Source organism: Heterocephalus glaber, unplaced genomic scaffold, assembly GCF_053883595.1.
Source record: "Heterocephalus glaber isolate CG9 unplaced genomic scaffold, H.glaber_assembly_v1.0 deba00001561, whole genome shotgun sequence".
Classification (NCBI taxonomy): domain Eukaryota; kingdom Metazoa; phylum Chordata; class Mammalia; order Rodentia; family Bathyergidae; genus Heterocephalus; species Heterocephalus glaber.
In genome coordinates, this window is record NW_028258349.1 from 8,007,380 (window position 1) to 8,022,691 (window position 15,312).

General features: G+C 46.5%; 1 long non-coding RNA gene across 1 annotated transcript; it reads right to left on the reverse strand.

Moving 5' to 3' along the window:
• Positions 1-6,107: 6,107 nt before the first annotated feature.
• LOC106010607 (uncharacterized) lies at positions 6,108-15,108 on the reverse strand. Its single transcript, XR_001184360.3, has 3 exons — positions 14,998-15,108; positions 7,641-7,810; positions 6,108-6,414 (listed from the first exon to the last, which is right to left on the reverse strand). It is a non-coding gene; the product is annotated as an uncharacterized LOC106010607 (long non-coding RNA).
• Between the last annotated feature and the right edge of the window lie 204 nt (positions 15,109-15,312).

A 15,312-nucleotide genomic window follows, 5' to 3' on the forward strand; every position in this document is an offset into this window, starting at 1 on the left:
GATGCTGTGGACAGCCAGCAGAGGGAGGGCAGTCAGGCTGACTTGTCTCAGGGCTGGCTCAGGTGGGAACAGAATTAGGGACAGCCCAGAAGGCTGCCACACACCTTGAAGGCCTCCTCTGTCCCTGGCCTGGGCCACATCGTAGCCTGCCGAGGGTCTGGCCAGCTCTTCCTTCATGGTTGGCCACCGAGGGCCAGCGTGAGCAGCCTAGTGGCTGTCATTGAATCTGGTTTCTGCTGAACTGCATGTTCGTTGGGATTTCTGTAGCCATTGGACATGACTGACCTGCTCAATTCTCTGCCTTTAGGTTGACTGAACCAAAGAGGGCTTTGCTTCTCACCTTACTGGTTGGTTTCTTTAGAGTGACATCTCTTTGTGCAAGTGATAACATGGTGAAAATCACAGTGTCGGTACATGGGTGGCTTGGGTTCTCAGCCTGACTCCAGCACTTTACAGATTCACAGACTTAGTTAAGCTGTTAAAATTCTCTGGGCCTCCACTTCTTTGTCTGCAAAATGGGAAGAATGAAATATATAGTCGAAAGGCTGTGACAATTACATAAAGTAGCATATGTGAAGAAGTTCCAGGAAGAAGACCTGAACAGATGAGGTAGCTAAAGGCAGCAGGGATGATTATTATTTGTAGCAATGATCAATCTTATTATATATGGAATGGATAAAATAAGATGGAAGAAGAAATATTTCTCACAAAAAATGAAATTGCATTATTTTTCATACCTTGTAGTAATGTTAGCTTTTCTAACACACTGCTAAGAAATGTTTTTAAGGGGCTTTCCTTAATTTTAATTTTAAAACTCCTCTATGATTATCACTTTGTTTTCCATAGAAGAAAAGAAGGACATCTGAAAAATAAAGTTGTCACAAGTGGTTTATAAATCTTAGCAACTTTTCTGAAGCCATTAAGTTGTGTCTTGGTCCCCAAAGTAACCAAGTACCTCCTATATTCCATATGAAAGCACATACCCCTACATCCTATAAATAAGCACACACCCTGTTTCTCATAAGTGACCATGAACCCTTTCATTTTGTGGGTAACCATATACTCTGGCATCCCATATGTAACTATGTACTCCAGCACCCCATGGATAACCATAGCCCCATATCCTCTGGGTAATCGTGTACCCCCGCATCCTATAGGTAACTATGTACTCCCACTTCCTCTAGGTAAACATGTGCCTTCACATCCTATAGTCACGTAACCCTGCATCCTGTAGGTAACAAGCATCCATGCACATCTACATCCTTCCTGCACACCCTGTACCCCATGCTCCAACTCAAACTTACAATTAAGTAGAGTTTTCTTTGTGGTGTCTACTATATCACACATAAAAAATCTCCAGAATGCTGGGTCGTCTTCCAGCCTGAAGGAAGATAGCAGCCTTAGAATGTTCCATATTCTGGCCCACCTGGAGTCTGGTGGAGCCTGGTTCTCTGGGAAGCCTGATAAGGTGTCATTTTCTTGGTCTGTAACCGTAGAACCATGACCCACAACACTCCATGATGGGAAGTGTGTGCTGCATCTCCGCTCCCCAAAGGAACTTCTGTGTCTCTTTTAAATGTCACTGTTAAGGATGGACAGTGGATGCCCCAGTGTCCTCAGGCCACTCCCCAGCACACCCTGCCAGAGGATCATGAGGACAATCACCTGTCAGCGTTCCCCACCACAACCGTGACACAATCTTCCTCTTTCCCATTTCATACCCATAAACCTACCTAATGTTTTGCAACTCAGATTCTACTCTATTTGGAATCAATAACCACTTAGAATTAAAATTCGAGCCAAACTATAAACCATAAAAGCCCCTGATTATTTCATTAGTAATTTGCTAATTGGCATTAGATATTTAATTACACTTTCCAAATATTTGATGAATTATTTCAGCTCTGTGTAGAAAGCTAGTGATGGGGGCTACATTTTTCAGGAAACACAAAGCCCTGAAAGAAAACTCGCAGGAAGTGCTGGTGTCTATGTGTGTCTGCGGCTCCAACAACTGGTGAGGGGATTTGTTCCGTCTTTGAAGGAGCCCACCCAGACGGTCATTAAGTCTAGCTGGGCATCCAGGGGCCTAAGCTGTTACCTCTCCCCAGCTTTGTTCACCAACTGTACTCTGTATTCACCCTTTTCTTTCGGAGACATTGTCTTTTCTGCTTTGATCTGCTTGCCACAACAGAAGGTGATTTCTCCCCCTCTTTTTATCCTCCTGATGGGCTTTTTTGACGTGGATAAAAAGGAATCAGCCTCTTAGCCCTCATCCCTCACTCTCACCCTGTCCCTTGTCCTTCCAATCCATCTCGCAGCAGGCCTGTCTGCATTGGACACCAGATGGCCCCCACAACCTTCTTAGGATGGATTTGCATTAGATAGCACTCGGTCTCTGGCTCCCTCCTGTAAGGTGTGGGAGCTGTTTCTCTAGGAGGAAAAAAAATGATAATTTCGGTACAAGAAAAAAAAAAGCACAAATCTTCATTTCTCTTTCTTGTGATATCCTTCTGGGGATAAGCAGTTGCTGAATTCATGAAGCCTCCAAAGGGTGTTCTGTTCCTCAAACTATGCACAGGGCTCAGGCCCACTGCACACCAGCCTTATGGGCCAGAGTCTCACCGGACAATGTGGAAATTGGTGTGTTTCCAGCTGGGTGTTTGCCCTCACTTGGTCTGGGCCTCTGAAGACATCGCTTGCCTTTCCATTGTGCAGGCAGAGTGGGAGCTGAACTGGACGCAAGACGGGAACGGCTCCACTGCTCACACACTGTGCTAGAGACAAATTTCTTCCTGATTCTCACACTGACTCTTCCATTACTCTCTTATTACTCTGTGATGGGCCACACATGGGACCTGCAGTGACTTCCAAAGAAATCCAGGAGGCTGCATCCCAGACACAAGCCTGCAGCATATATAAAAGGAAGAGTCTGGCCTTTAAAGGGCCATCCTTACCCAACCCAGAGCTCACGGAGCAGGAGGCAAAAGTATGGGCCAACACCACCTCCACCTGGGGGTGCTATGCACAAAGATGAGTTGTTGGGAATTAGATTGAGGACCCCAAAAGTCCTTTGAGAGATATAGATACCTAGGTGGACATGGTCGTGCAACCTATAATCCCAGTACTCCAGGAGGCTGAGTCAGGAGGATCACAACTTCAAGCCCAATCTGGGCAACTTAGTACAAAGGCCCTGGGTTCGGTCCCTAGTACTGGAAAGAAAGGAGATGCAAATACTTGTTTCTTTAAACAGGTTTGCTTCAAAGTGAGAACAATCATTTTGTTTGGAATGTCAATGGGGGAGGCCACAAATGAAGCCTGAAGACCAAGGCCCCGGCTGGGCTGTGTCTGTCCACAGATACTCTTGGAAAGAAGTACAGGAAACAAAGGGAACCTGGACTGGGCACTCGAGGCAACTCAGCCCTGATTGGCTCTCGAGATCCTCACTTAACTCTCAGGTTGCTCAACTGTAAAATGGAGCCAGTGGGGCCAGCCCAGGTCATTGACAGAAGAGACACCTGGAAACCAGTTCTTCACAAGTCACAAGCACCAAGGCCCACAGAGGACAGGGAGGTGGGGGTTCCTGAGCCATTGGTTTCCCATTCCTCATCTGGTACCTGGCTTTAAAAGGTACCTCTATTTTTAACCAGGCTGTAGAAGTGGATATGCAAGTTTTTATGAGAAATTGGCACAAATCTCCTTGGAAATAGAGTGGGCATAAAGTAGAAACCAGTAAAACGTTTTTTCAATAGAAATCTAGCTGCAGTGATCAACGCCGAGGAGACCCTTTGTCCCTCTCTGCACTTGGAGCTGGTGGATTGTGACAGGGGATTGAATCCAGGCACCACCCCCATCAGGCTGGGGACCACCTTCCAGCTCTGGCTCATCTCTGTCCTGGTGTGGTCCACAACACGGTCCCGGGGCCCCAGGGGCATCCTCCCCTGCACAGTGCCTGCCCCTCTTTCTGGGCAGCTCTATCATCTCCACCACTTCCAGGCGCTTGGAAGAATCAGTTCTTCAGTGTTTAACAAATGAGTAAAAGAGAAAATCCCATAATTCAACTGGAAACAAAGACCAGATTGTAAGAAGATCCTTATCATGCAGGTAAATCTCAAAGCCAAGGTGTAGCTCATATGATTAACTGCTAAAGCCGATTTGCTTTGCTTGGGTGATTTCCTTCCCCATTTTCTACTCTCAGTCCCACAAGACCCTTGGGGCAACAGCAGGGACATCTCCTACAGGAAGTCTTTTGGGATCCCCAGCAGAATCTTCCCCCACCCCTGTGGTTCTCTGTCTCCCACTCTGGGACTGAACACCTATTCCGGTAATATCCCCTGTGACATATCATTCTCCTTCCTTCCAGGGGACTGGCTGTCCCTTGCTAGGATTACCTGAGCTGGCTCCTTCTGTGTTGGCCCCATAGTGTAAATGATGACACAGATTGGGTGTTTGGGACAATTTTGTCTGTCTGTCTGTCTGCCTGCCCACCTATCTATCTTTCTGTCATCTAATCTATCTTTTCATTACTTAGGATTGAACCCAGACTTTCACAATGAGCTACATTCCCAGAACTTTTCACTTTGAAATAAATAAGTCACTAAATTGCCCAGCCTGGGGTTGAGCTTGTGATCCCCCTGTCTCAGCCTCCCAGAATGCTGGGATTACAGGCATATACCATCATGCCTGGCTTCCAGTTTTGTTTGAGAGTGAGAGGTGGGTAAAATAAACTGGAGTCATGGACCTTGAGAGCTAGAGAAGGAAGAACCCCTTGAATTTGGGATACCAAGCGTTACTCCACAGAAAGAACATGCTGAGGCCCAGCCTAGGCACTTGTTTACTAAAGATTCTGTCTCTGGTCCCAGGAAGAGAGTACAACAAAGTTGCAGGAAGAGAGGCTGGGGAAAATGCACTCCTGGACCTTTCCAGAAGGCAAAGAGTCCCTTCTCTGGGCATGAGAGCAGTTGTGGCCCTCAGGGCTGGCCTTCCATTTGAACAAGACATTATAGCAGTGGGGATTGTCAAGACTAAGGGCATCCCAGGAGCTGGTGTCACTGGAATAGACTCTATGTGCAGATGTATGGACGTTTACCTTTAGAGTCTTTGAGTGTGTAAAATACTTTTCTACCCTGGAGATAAGGGGTGTTGGTTGAGGGGACCTTCGGGAGGCAGGTTGGGTGTGGGACAGTAGAGAAAGGAAGGTTAAGTCTCCTGAGAGGAAGTTTCCAGAAGCTTTTTTGCACACGCCCAGAAGACTTCAGTAAAAATGCCTGTTTCCAGATCACTTCAGTAAGTAGGAACCCAAATAAGGGGCAACTCACTCCATCTCTACCTTCTGGGTCCTGGGAATCTTAACAGACAAGAAAGTGTTGTGTCTTTTGTGTCCTGTGATCCAGTGTTTCAGCCCAACAATCCACCCACCCAAACATGTACTCACACCAGTGTACACACAGACACCCCAAGATTGAGGGCAAGATGAAAGGCTGGCATATAACCTGGTCCTTAACAAACCCTTCCTGTCTCCCTCTCCCACACGTATGGATGACTGTGCACACTGTCCACCAGGCTCTTTGTCAGGGTCAGCAAGAAACTGGCCTGGTCCCCTTTCCTCTTGGAACTCTGAGTCTAATGGGAGACACACACTCAACCAAATAATCAGGAGCCCCAATCACTAGGAAGGGTAGCATTTGGTAGGAAGGAGAGAAAAGACACCTGCTAAAGGGGACAGGAAAGGAAATGTCACCTAATTGTCTCTGGAAGGTCAGGTCAGCCTTACCTACCCTATTTTGAAATAATGGGAAAAATATTCAAAAGCAAATGTGAGTAAAGCCCTTTCTGTCTGCTAAGAATATGTGTTTGTAGGCGGACATTGAACGAGTTTATATCAGTGAAGGAATAATTACCTTTTGCCTGGGAGCTGAACTTTGGAGACTTGGTGAAGGCTATGGCTGCTGAATTTGAGAGCAAATGCAAAGGCCACAGCAGGCATTTGGTAAGGGTACTAACTTGCTTGGCACAATGAGGTCTGAGAAGGTAAGTACATGATTATTTGTTTCAGTTACTGGAGAGAGAGAGGTGTCCTGCTAATAAGCAAAGAGATGGAATCCAACAGAGAAATTTGGCATTGAGTTTTAAAGGATCTCCCCTCCTTCCTCCATCCTATTCCCTTGGGTCACTAGTGAAGTCCTGGAGCCAGCTTCCTGCAGCGAGTGCTATGCTAGGAGGGAGGTTGAAGGGTCTGGCAGCCGGTAGAAGCCAGGTGGAAGTGAAGACCCCAGAAGCTCGTGAATTTGGTCAGTGCCAGAAGGTGGAATCCTGCACCCTGGGACTCTCCAGGAGGATTTTGGACACATCCCAGCTCTTGAGGTTGGTGCTGAAGCTGATATTAACTTGACTCCTGGATCACATTAATGCCAAGAACTGGGGATGGAGAAAAAAAATCTTTTCATTTGTTATTTGGTACAAACACTAGACCAATTTGAAGGGGTAAAAAAAAAAAAATCAGAATTCTAGGGTTATTTTTCCACAAAACCTTTCATTAAATCTGAGTGTGCTCAGTAGCTGGCGCTAATGGCTACAAAGTGTTGACAAGTGGGTGTCCTGCTGAACCTGCACTCCTGAAGGACAGAGGACTGTTGTCACCAGCATGGGAAATGCCTGCTCCCCCAGGGTGGGTCTGAGACTCTTGAAAACTGCTTGACTTAAAAGACTGTAAAAAGGGTCCCCCACAGGGTCTGTGCACAGAGCGATGCTCAGCAAATCTTTTGTGCAAAGACAGGGCAAGATACATCTGTCTGGTCTATATCTGAATTTTCACTTACTGCAAATTATTCAGCAGCAAGTTAATAAAGGCTGCTGGATCAGGAATCTCAAGGCCTCCAAGTCACACTTGGTGGAACCATCCTGGGCAAAGGACGGGGATGGTCCTGCACTTCGTACCTGAGTAAATAGGACCTATTGTCTCTAGTGAAGGCCAGAGACAGAATATGCCTTCTAAAGGGTGTGCCTTGGGACCTGGGAGAATTATTCTATTTGACCATGGATAAAGGGCTTCTCAGATGTGCCACAGTTGACATTATGGGCCCCAAAACTCTGTTGTGGAGGCTGTCCTGTGTGTTGTAGGATGTACAGCATCTTCAACCTGGACAGTAGATGCTAATAAAACATCCACTCCTGTAAGTTGTGACAAACAAAAACGTCTCCAAACATGGCCCAGTGTCCTGTGGGCCACAGACCTGCCTCTGGCTGAGAATTATCGAGATCGTCTCAAAAGAACCTGTCCTCAAAGAGCTTAAAGTTGGCTATTAATTGCAGCACACATGCCAGGCTTAGAAGCCCTGGGAATGGAAACCCGAGAGAGAGAAGCTGCATTCATGGTCTCTGATAACTGTCCCCGTAATTTCAATTCCAGGGAGTCCTTTCTTCTTTTCTAGGAACTATATTTCTGAGGTCCCAAGTGACACATTCGACTCATTAAGGCTTCTTAATTCCCACATGAATTATTGCTGGAAGGGTCTGAAGGCCCAGTAGCTTGCCTTATTACACCTGTAGTTATGAGCAGTAACTATGGCCTTTATTACAACATTCAGCACCAGCCATTAAATTTGAGGCATGAAAATGATTATTTCACCCCCAAATCCACTTACCGCTGGCACATTTCCATGCATGTTCTCATACCAAGCAGAGCCTTCGGAGCACTCTGTTGCCTGTCTCTCCGATGCTGTGGCCCCTCTGACAGTACCGGATTTGCTGAGGCTCCATGTCAATCATTCTTCGTTACTGTTCATGAAGTCCAAGCTTCCAGTTTCCTTAGGTGCTGCCATTAGCCAATATTTCAGTAAATAAAGCAAAAGCCAGTGCTGTCACTCTCTACCATTTCAATAAAGGATCTTTCTTTTCCCTGCAGAAATCCAGTAGGACTAAAACCTTCCTTGTTTAGCTTGGGGCTAAACACACCCTACAGGAACCAGAAAAACCATCTAATTTTTCAATGAAAGCCTGTGCCAGTCAAAGACATTCTTACCTACTCACACTTAAGAAGCATCAAAAATGTACAAATATTGAAATCCTTCTTCTCGACAGGCAAGTTCTCATGTACACAATTATGAAAAGGAACAGCATTCAGGGAGAGAGAGTACGGAGAACACCTTTGAAATTTCTGAGAAATCCTAAATGCTGCTTCATTTTTGTGTTTTAGATTTCACGGATAATGAGGAGATTGTCTGGGTTTTCATTGGTAGAGGTTCTTAAAGGTTTAAAAAATCTGAATATTAATGCTGCTCAATTGCCCAGTTTAGCCATAGCTTTGGACAAGTCAGGTGGCTTCCATTTTGAGCTCACTGTTGAAAATACAAAGAGCATGCAGCAGATCGCAAGGAACCTGAGAGGTGTGTAGACCAGTGTTCAAAGAAGGGAAGAAAGAGAAGAGTCACGGGAACAAATTCTTCTTCCCTCACGAAAGAGTTAACAGAAAGAAATAAAATCAGATATGTGTAGCCTCCAGACGTCCATTAAACTGCAGAATGCTGTTTTCTATCACAGATTATATGCCAGATGTTCAAACTATCTCTAATCATTGCAGATGTAATGGAGTAGAATGTTGCAGTTTGTGAGTTTACTGGCATTAATCCTATATACTGCACAAGGGAAAAGATTTTAAATATATAATTATATCTCATTAATACTCAGGTTTTATTTCCTTTCAATGGAACAGGACTTATTAAAGCAACCATTTACCGCATGTTTTCCTTCAGTATTTGGCCCCGGCATAATCCTGTGTGCATTCGACATGTAAATATGTACTAACCTGGGTGCGGAAAAACATCCAGGAATGGCAGTGAGTCCTCTGCTACCAAAATTCACTTTTATATGCATGAGATGTTTTTATATTGTAAATTGATAAGAGAGACTTAACTGCATACTTTCTGAGTTGCTGCTCGGGTTTTCTTCATGCCAGAAATATTTGTATTTCTTAATTTGAAAGGAAATTGCCTGTGCTCGGGCCCTTTATTGCATGTTGGGAGAAGGTGCATTCTGGGCTCCAGAGGGGTCCCACGCGATGGGGGTGAAGGCAGAAACCCCTGCCTGGCAGCCCTCTTCTCTCAGGCACTTGTGGGACTCATCAGAGGACCAAAGGCTTTTTTTTTTAATTTCTTTTTTTTCTCCAGAGCCTTGCCGTGATTTGGATGCATCCCAAGGGGAATGCTGGAGTGAGGAATACAGAAATCCCCTCTTGAGCATGCCTAGCCCCTCTCCTCCAAATAAAAACCAGCAACCTTTCACCAACTATCTGAAGCAGTCTGAGATGGTGAACGCTGACACGGGCCATCCACTGGGCTGGCCGTCGGTCTCTGCCTTCCGCGGATACTAGTCACAGCAGACAGCATCCTACCTTTCTGGTGGCCAGTGCCAGCCTCCCCAGCCTCCTGCCAGGGCGCTAGAATCCTCCCTGCCCTCCAGCTGGGTTTCCTCAGTCAGCAGAGGCTGGCTGGTGGCGATGGGTGGATGCACCCAGGTGAGGAGGCTGAGAGATGCTGGGACCAGTGCCTTGATAAAGCTAGAGGCTGAGTCTTCAGCAAGCCTCCTCTTTTCCTGATTACTATTTAGATCACTTGCAATGACTTATTTGATTATTCTAGTGAGGGACATCTCTGATGCTGGATGATGGGGTCATATCCTTCTTGCTCACCACCACTCCGGTGCCAAGTTCAGTGCCTGACACGTGATCAGCTCTTCCTACCTCTTTCTTAAAGGAGAGAAGGAAAGAATAAATTAATGGATAGCAAAGGCCTTTTGGGAAAAGCTGGGTGGGGCTGACAATTTAGTACAACGTCCTTAGCTATCACTTTTGGCATGGCAAAGAGTTTGATGGATTCTGTAATAATGAGATTGACGAGACAGATGGTCGTTGCCAGGAATTCAGCAGAGGCAGGGGTGATGGAGAGGCGATGGCTCCGTATCAGAATGAGGGGCGGGAATGGGAGGTGTGGGCAGCTCAGTTGTGGTTTCAGTCCCCTGGGGATGCCGTGATGTGCAGGTCGCAGGGAGGGCGCGCCGCCGTGTGTGAGGCTGAAACAGAGGGGCTGAGTTCATGAAGCAGAGGCACCCAGCTCATGAAGCAGAGGTACCCAGCATGGCTGGGTGGCTGGCAGTACCCAGAGGTGGAAAAAAGTCCCAAAGGACTGATCCTTGAAGAAGGTGATGCAGGGTATAATGGGAGTGGGGACCCAGAGATGGGAAGGAAAGGGAGGACTTGGGCGTCTCTGGAATAGAGGAAGCACAGCGACGGACCCCTCTTTTAAATATTCAAGTTGTTCTTAGATGCCACCCACTGATTACAGCCTCTCTCTCTCTCTCCTCTCTCCCTCTCTCTCTCTCCCTCTCTCTCCCTCCCTCCCCCTCCCTCCCTTCTCCCTCCTCCTCTCTCCCTTTGCCTCCTTTTTCTCTCCCTTCCTTTTCCTCCCCTTCCTCCTTGTCCTCTCCTCTCTCTTTCACTGTGGGACATCAAGACCAACAGGAATAAACATCCTCAGTATTTGCTTACTACTGAGAAGCAGAACTGGAAAGAGCAGATCTATTTGCTCTCTCTCTCTCTTTTTTTTTGGTACCGGGGATTGAACGCTGGACCTTGCACTTGCGATGCAGGCAGCAGAACCACTGAGCTAAATCCCTGGCAAGAGCAGATCTATTTGGAGAGAAGTTTCCATATTAGATTTAATGGGTGAGGAGGGCTAATTTCCATTTCCTTTTCCCTTTCGGCAGTGGATCGCTGCAGAAGCCAGAACCAACAGGGCAGTAGGAGTGGGGCTGGCTGTAGGTGAACAGGTGCTCCAGGGCAGGAGGGATAGGCTGAGCGGCAGCAAGAGGGCCAGCTGTCTGCCTAACAGGGGCCCCTTCCCATGGAGTCCTACTTGCTCTTGCTAGGGGCAGTGCTCTTTCTCACAGAGAGAAAGAGACTGTGAGCTGGAGGAGGAGGACTGTCCAGTCGAGGAGGTAGGAGCTGAGCACTGGTGAAAACAGATGCCACAGGGCGTTCACTTAGGAATAAGGCCAGAGAGATGGAGGCCGTAGGAAGGTTCCATGCAGCACCACTAGGACAGAATGGCAGCAACTGGGCATCTCTACTGAGCAGGAGTGGAAACGCAGATTAGGACAGAAATCTGAAGGCTCCAGAAGACCAGAACAGAGTACCTATCCTTTTGAAGGAGGACAGCAGCCACCAACCATTATTTCCTGATGGTTTTATTTAACACCTCTCCGATTTAAAGAACCTTCTCTGTCCACACACTTGTCTCCAGGATAAGATTGTTTGTTTTAGGAAGAGGGGAACTATCTCTCATTGAACATGTGCTAAGTGCAAGAAGGAAGCACAGAATGGATGAATTAATAGAGAATTGATCAAAATAGATATGTGCCAAGGCTCATTACATAGTATACAAATGAAACTGGAATGTTCTTAAAAAGTTAAAAAATATATGACCTGTTAAGTTGCCTGAGTGGAACCTGAAAATCAGTGGTAGAGAATAGAATTTCCATCCATGTAGTTGTTGGGGATCAGTAGTGAGCCAGGGGGTGGGGTTGTGTTTACATAGGTGGTCTTGATGGAGTCACCTTACCCAAAGGCAAATGAGGACAGTCTGGGAAGGTCATCATGTGCAGTGGATGCCAGGCTCCAATTCCTAGTGGGGTGGAGGTCCATACATGCCCTGTGCTCAGGGCATGGACCAGGCTGGACCAGGGCAGGCACTTGTTAGTTGATGGAGTGATATCCAGACCCTTCACAGGTAGGGGTGGTCATGAATCCTTGTTCCACTTGGCAGTAGACCCTTTCTGAAGGCCTCATGGGAGCATGTCCAGATGACACTCTGTGTTCTGGCCAGCCTTAGTCCACCCTCTCCTATATCATATCTTGCATGGAAGCTGTCCCTTTTTGACTTTCTAGAGTTTGATGTCTGAGGCCCACTGCTCTGTTGTCATGTACATTGCTAGGAGTATAGGCAGCCGTGCTTTTCTGGCCAGCTAACTGAGAGTCTCTCTTGTCCTTGCACTTCACAAAGTCTGTGCATTTGCACATACTTCTCTCACGCTAGGCTTCCCTGGGACTGGGGTCCAGCAACATAGGAGCATGAGCTCTGAGGCCTGTCTGTTATGTTTGAAAACCAGCCCATATTTTATTGACTCTGACCATAGCCAAATGATTTATTCTCTGCATTCCTTGTTTCCTCATCTGTAAGTCAAGGTACTGTTTGAGAAAGAAATGGATGTGTACCGATGTGCTCAAAGGAGTGTCTGGCTTTCTAAGCACCGCAGGTAGAACTTCCTAGGAAGTAGCTCAGAGGTGGGAGTTCACACGCAGCAGGTGCATTAGCAGGTGCATTGGGGTGCATTAGAGGGTGCCCTGGAAATGCATGATTGGGAGGGGGAAGGGAGGAAATGAGGACTGCACAGAGGGATACACCAGTGACATTCATGGCTACCCCTGCTGCAAGCTCTGGGGTGATGTGGGCTTTCTAGAATGGCTCAGAGCTAGGCTGAGAAAGCAATCCTTTACACTTCTTTGTCACCTTCTGGATGTGTGGTGACACTGGTTGAGGCACTCTGCAGTTGAGGCAGCTCAGGAAAGAACTGCCAGTTGGTGGTCATCTGCTGAACCTCAGGAGCCAGGGCTATAAGCCTTTCCTGGGAAAGGGACCTGGAAAGGGAGTCATACTGTCCACCACTGGCTGCCCAGTCAGCTGTTCAGATTCACTTTTTCATGTGGATTCAGAAAGCAGTTGCCACAGGATGTCCATCAGTTTGCATCCTAAGGGAAACTTAGGGGAGGAAAGCCACTGAGGTGAACTACAGTTGCGGCTGCCACAAATGATCTTGGTACTGATGGATGACATCTGCCTGCATCACTCTCTGGTCTGCTTTCCTCAGCCTCAGCCAGCACCTGTGCTCCCCTCAATGGGTTAGTTGAAGTCATTACTCAGGCCTTTATCTATAAAGGCATGGTGGTTTGTATTTCTGGTCTCAGGTAAGGGTTGCTATGTTTGTCCACTTATTACCATGGGGAAAGCCATGCTGCAAGGTGCCCAAGTAGGTCACCTGGCTGCCAAACACATCTCCTTTTCCCTCCATATGCATCTCCTCCTTATGAGCAAGGTCAAGTACTCTGCTAGAATGATGACTGTACTTTTTGCTGGCTGGTCTCTTGGCACAAATATCTGAAGTATCCATGGACAGCTGGAGCTTGGAGTTAAATGGAATTCTTCTGGTGGGAGTCCCCCTCTTTGGAACCAAGAGATTTAAAATTAAAGAAGCAGTGTTGTGTGGTGGAGGTCCCAATTTCCCAGTACATCTACACTCACATCCATTACAGCTTAGTAAAAGAAAGTCACCATCCGAGTGTTCCTGTATATAATGGAGTCTCTGTCAGGTAGACTTTGGCCAGGATACCACTAGTTTACTCATATCCTTCTTGATTGCAAATTGCATTTGTTATATCCCAACAGCCCTCAGAAGTCTTAACTTGTTCTAGCACCAACTTTAAAATCTAAGTCCAAAATCTCATCTAAATACCATCTAAATCAGATATGGATAAGACTGAGAATATGATTCATCCTGAGGCAAATTGCTCTCCAGAACCTGTGAAACCAACATGATGTGTGTTTTCAAACTATAGTGGTGGGACAGGCATAGGATACACATTTCCACTCCAAAAGCAGAAACAGGAAAGAAGAAAGGGGGAACAAGTACCAAGGAAATCTACAACCCAACATGGCAAACGTTAAACTTTAAGGCTCGAGAATAGTTTTCTTGGATTTGACTCTCTGACTTCTGGACCCACTGGAGCTGTGGTCCCCCACTCTGTGGCTCTGTGGTAGGAGTTCACATGTAGGAGGTTCATCAGCAGGGTTAGAGTCAGGCACCTATAGTTCTTCCATGCTGGAATCAGGCACTAGTGGCTCTCCCGGCTTCAGGTAGGGCTAGCCCCACTGCCAGGGCTCTGCTAGGCATTGCTTTTGTGGGCTGTGGTTGATGCCTCTGCCTCTGCATGGCCCTTCTATCCTCATGGATGCAGGTCTCTGCCCGCAGCTCTTTCTGGATAGAGTCCTGAGGCTCTGCTGGGTGTCCTTTGAAATCTAGGTGGCTATAGCCCTACCCTCACAGCCCATGTACTTGGTGTAGCAGAGAAAGCATGCACATGGAAGCTGCCCAAGGTTTCCATCTGTGCTCTCCAGAGTGGGGTAGCCACTGGGGCCGGCACCGTTACAGGGTCCATGGAGCTGCATCTTCGGCAGCTAAAGAGTGGGATGCTAGGGAATGGTGAATGTGGGTCCTATGATGTGAGGGCTCCTTTGAAACCACTTTGTCCTCAAGGTCCTCTCCAGTTCCTCTGTCATAGGAAAGGCAACCCTGATGATTTCTGAATTGCCTTCTGGGTCATTATTTCATTGTCTTGAACAATAGCTCCTGCTCTCCGCAGAGATGGCTGACCAATCTCCTTTGCATTTTCTCCTGAATGGCTTTTTCTCACCCTTTTCAATTTGGATAGGCTGAAGAATTTTAAAATTCTTTAAATTCTGCTTCCTTTGGAATAATAATTACATTTGAAGTTATTTCTCTCTTCTCACAATTTACTAGAAAGAGTCAGGAGGAGCCAACTTGTGCCTTCTATATTTTTCTTAGAAATGGCTGCAGATAAATATCCAACTTTATCTTTCATGAGCCCACTCTTACATAAAACAGTAGAACATGAGCACAGTTCAACCAAGTTCATTGCCACTTTATAACAAGCATGGCCTTCCCTCCAGTTTCCAATAACTTGTTTTTCATTCCCATCTGAGACCTCATCAGACTAGTCTTACCATCTATAGTATTTCTATCGATATTCTGTTCAGGAGAAATTAAATGTTCACTTGGTAGATTGAGGGTTTCCTAGATCTCTCTGGAGAGATCTTCACCAGAATCACCCATAATGATCCACTCATTGTGATATAGACCTTTCCTATCATGTACCTGGAAACTTGTCCTGTCTCTCTCTACTCGCTGCCTGCTCCCAAAGCTTCTTCTATACTTTTAGTTGCAGTCATATGCAGTATGGCAATGTGTCAGTAAAAGACATCCTGCATACACAATAGTGGTCCCACTGGGTCATAATCATACCTGGTGACATCACAGCCACTTTTGTTTGTGTGAGTATACTTTATGATGCTTGCACAACTCTGAAGTCACTTAATGATGCATTTCTCTGAACCTATTCATCATTTAGGGTACTGTTACTGTATTTGTCACATCAGCACCACAATTCTCAGCACCAATTTCTGTCTTACT